The following is a 4,667-nucleotide window of genomic DNA, read 5'->3' as shown; positions in this document are numbered from 1 at the left end:
GATGACGATGATGATGATGATGATGATGATGATGATGATGATGATGATGATGATGATGATGATGATGATGATGATGATGATGTCTACCTTCTATCTCGTGAGACAATGGCGTTCTGCACCTGGTGCACTTCAGCATCCGCGGTGGCTTTATAGAATGCGGATCTTGGGTTTACTCTTGGGAGCCGTGTAACTCTCGTTTCCTTCTTTTTTTTTCTTTAGTCCTCTCATTCCATGAGTAATGTTTCTGGCAGAAAGGGAAAAATGCTATTTTGTAAGTCATAATTCGTTCAATCTAACACTTTATCTTTGGCAAGTTTTTTTTTAACCTTGAAGTGGTATTTTTAGATACTGACACCAAGTGGGTTTATGCCTTGTCTGGAGCGATTTCTCTGAGTGTAAATTACTAATAATCATTTGCCTGAAAACTCCCTGTGAGTAAAATGCTACTACTACTAATAATAATAATGATTATAATAATAATAATAAGAAGAAGAAGAAGAATGATAATAATGTTAAAATTGTGCACTATATTCACCCCCTCGATACAGAATTAGCTACTTTTTTATTTTATTTTAGCTCTTTACATCAAGCGGTTTCATGCCTTGTCTAGAACGATTTCCAGAACAAAAAATATATATAGTCCAATTTTGCATTTGCAGCTTCTGTAGAATTTGTTGCAGATGCAGTCAGCAGTAGAGATGGGGAAGCCGGTAGGGATGGATTTTCTCTTGTCTGTGGGTTCTCTTTTCTCTGATGGGGCAAAGCATGGATGATCTACCTAGGTGCAGGCGTAGGCAGATTATAAAGAGACCTAGTTTCGCCCAGTTATTAGGACCCCCTCCTCGAGGTTGCAGACAGAGTTCGACGGAAAGAGAAGTCAATAGAGTTGATACCAGCACAGGAAGTAAAGGTGTTGCAGTAGATTATCGGGACTGCAAACTAGATTTTTTTCGGGGTTTCGCTTTTCTAAAGGCATCCACTAGTCAGTTGAACTATTCGCCCATAGCTGGGGTAGTAGGAAAGTAGAGAGATGAAAACTGAATAAAAATATCACAGGAACAGTAGCGACACCTCGCGGGTTGCTATTAAGCATTATTTATGAAAGGCGGTGAGGGGGGGGGGCGGTAAGAAAGAAAAAACAGAAAGAGGGTTAGAAAATGGATAGAAAAGCGGACGGAAGAGGTAAGACTAGTTGCAACACTTTACAGGCTGATATTTCGGCATCGTTTTGGGGAGAGTGTTTATTTTTTAAATTTTTTTTAAGAGAAATGAGAAAGAAAGACAGAAGGCAACGAGAAGCAGACGGACAGGAATAAGATGTAAATAAAGGAGACGAAAATAGAAGGTAAGAAAAAGTATGAACAGTGGCGCCCCCTTACGAATTGTTTTAGCCCTCGTTTTGGAAAAGGGGAGATAAGAATGGAAGAAAGTAGTTGAAAAGAAAACACAAAATAATGTGACAAGAAAGAATCAAAGAGAATGAAAACGTAAATCAAAGAAAAAAAAAAGAGAGGAAAACCGAAAAAAGAAAGAATAGAAACGGTGGCAATGTCTCCTGGGTTGCCATTAAGCATTGTTTAGAAAAGGAGACATAAGAAAGAAACAAAAAAAAGGTGAGAAGATGGAACTCTGTTCTGCTGGCTTGCCTTTCGACCGACCACAATAGCGTTGCCTTCAAGTCCAATGTAAACAAGTTCGCAAAAGTCTGACAATGTTCCCTCTACACATGTCTGAATGCTTCTCCCCACTCACACAGAACCTGCTTTTATGGTGCCCGGACATACCTCAAAATCGCGTGTGAGACGCGATTTTTCGAGAACTGTTCGAGATCGTGGACATTACGAGACCACGTTCGCCATCTTGGATCTTTTCGTTTTTCCTTCTCAGCCCGCACAATAGACAGACAGTTTTTGCGGTAAGCATTCTCTATTTTCCCCACAGGTAATAATCAATCGTTTGGCATAGAAAGAAATAGGAAGATCAATAAAGAATAAAGGAAAAGCTTGGACGGGGGTAAAAACATCGCTGTTAGAAATGTACGTGCGCCAATTCCTGATATTCATAAACGGCCTTCCGTGATCAAATGATTTTTGAGATTGGTATATCTGCTGATGATACTATGTTCTATAACAGACTCGACGGAAAAAACGAATGAATACATATTCTAGGAAAGTTGCTGTTTCGTGGGATGATTTTCCCAAGATATATTATATAATGTTCGTAGCATACGGGTGTATGTGCTGTCTAGTTTTCTTTTCAATCTTTTGGTGAGTGCCCATGTTGCAAACAAGAACAGACTAACCCTAACCCTAACCCTAACCCTAACCACTGAGCTTTTCAGTTTGTTAGTTAGCCTTGATGTCCATACTGAAGGCTACCCATCCAATGTGGCCCGTGCTTTTTAGATGCGAATTTCAATATTTCTCCCTGTGGAAACTATATTACTGCCCAGATACGTAAACTCAGCGACTTCTTTCAGTGTTGTTCCAACAAGAGCCCTGATCTCTAAATTTATACTGTACAAACACTAAACCTGAATGAGTGTATAAACGCACTGCTTACCTGATGAGGATGTATATTTAAAACTCAAGAGGAGGGCCTGCAGTCGGTGGTGGAATCTGCCCAGTACTGGATGGTAACGTTCAATGACAAGAGTAAGCTTATTTTCTTTTAATAATTACAAGAAGCCTTCTAAGCCATTAATTGCTATATCTAATAATACAATGAAGAGTGCTTCCCTTACGCTCGTAGGCCTCACATTCAGAAACAATATGGAACAAATGCATTGACGTACAGGGTGGAACGATAAAAGTGTCGCCCTGAAGAATACAACACTACAACTTTATTAATTAATTTATTGCGGACTATTATCCTCATCTTTCTTAGATGTTGTTTTACGGCGTTACGGCCAGTTATTACTCTGGCCTTCGTCAGGTGGTAACCGATACAGGATATGAACTCTGAATCTCCTGATTTCATCCATAGCAATTACTGCCTTCCGTAGCTGTTGTCGTTTTCCCACGTTTTTTTGGTCAAGTAAGCCTCTGGCCGGCTTTGGGTAGGATTGAAACCACTATCTTCTGACACTGCTCACCTGGAACCGTAAAGATTCAACGTCTCTATCCACTGTGCCACGGGCCCCAAAGGGCGATCAAGGTTGGATTTTTGGTCTTATAAATCCACGTTTATTTTATTATCTGATCTTCCATGGTCGGGTCCGTATCGAATGGTATATATATTATTTAATTGGAATTCCTTATTGAGATGAGTATTATTTTTAATTAAATAAAGATCAGGTAATAAATAAACGTGGAATAATAAGACCAAAAAATCCAACCTTCGGGACCCATGGCGTGGTGGATAGAGACGTTGAATCTTCTTACAATTACTTCTAGCTTCTATAAACTTTTGTCTGTTTGTGTTATGTAGTAGATCGAACACAAGAATGTGTCGATCTATCTATTTATCTATCTGTTTCTGTATCTATCCATCTCGATCTATCTATCTAACTGGAGAGATGGACGGGAGATGGATATGAAGAATATTTATTAAACCTGTCAAAATATAACAAAGCTAGGTCATAGACAAGTTTACCGGAAGAACTGGTCAGCTGATCGGATCTACGTGTATGTTACGTGGATCAGGTTAGCTGGAGATCATAGAGGGTTTGATTTTGGACGTTGAGCAGAGCGGACGGTTTAACAGGTCGTCCCCCCTTCATCGAGGAGAGGGCTGACGTGTCTAATAATGGAAACCTAGATGTAACCACGCAAGCAAAGATATTCACTTTCCATTCTTCTGCGAGCGACACCTGGAGAGTAAATAAAAAAACTATATAAAACAAACCAGCGTTCTTGGAAGTGGATGAATATTCGTCCAAACAGGTTTCAGCCTCCACTCCAAGAACAAGATGAATTCCAGGTGGACAAGATTAACGACGCATGACGTTAAGGTATGCCCAAAATACATATATCACACAGGCACACATATGAACAATTAGATATGAATATATCATAAATAGACAGCAACAACATAATTCTAGGATTCAAATAGTGAAGAAGCAACGACAGACATTTAATGCCACGTATACACTTTAGGATGAATCCTTCTTCCCAGTATCGACATATGGTGATATGGTACACATTACACTACGGACCCCCATTTTAGTACCTCATTATACAACATTTGTACTCATACCATTTCCTTGCATGTGTGGATCAATCGTTATGTCAGCAATAAATAAACCCATCTCGGATGCCATTACATAGGACGGTCTATTATAAATATATTGCAAGAAGGTAGAAGCAGGTCCCCAAGGATTCATACTGTTCGTATTAAACAATCGTGCAGCCTCAGACAATAGTTTATAAACGAAACCTCTTCCAGATATGAGAGGTAATGCATGGGAAGATATGCGTCCCCCGGTTGGTCCGAACTATACCATCATTAAACAATAACAGGTCTTCGAATTAGTAGAGCCAGTCCCTAGTCTGCCAATATACTTCCAAGGTGAATCTCGGCAGGGATTTAAAAAAATGTATTTTACTATTTATATTTCCTCGTTTATATTTTCCACTAAAGAATTCATAAAATTTTTAAAACACTTGATTTCTTCATAGTGCGGCCATCTTGAATTCTACATCCAACGCCACAGAAACGTTTATTTT

Source organism: Euprymna scolopes, chromosome 31 (genome assembly GCF_053919585.1).
Source record: "Euprymna scolopes isolate OS-2025 chromosome 31, ASM5391958v1, whole genome shotgun sequence".
In the NCBI taxonomy this organism is placed as follows: domain Eukaryota; kingdom Metazoa; phylum Mollusca; class Cephalopoda; order Sepiida; family Sepiolidae; genus Euprymna; species Euprymna scolopes.
Note: the sequence above shows the minus strand (reverse complement) of the source record.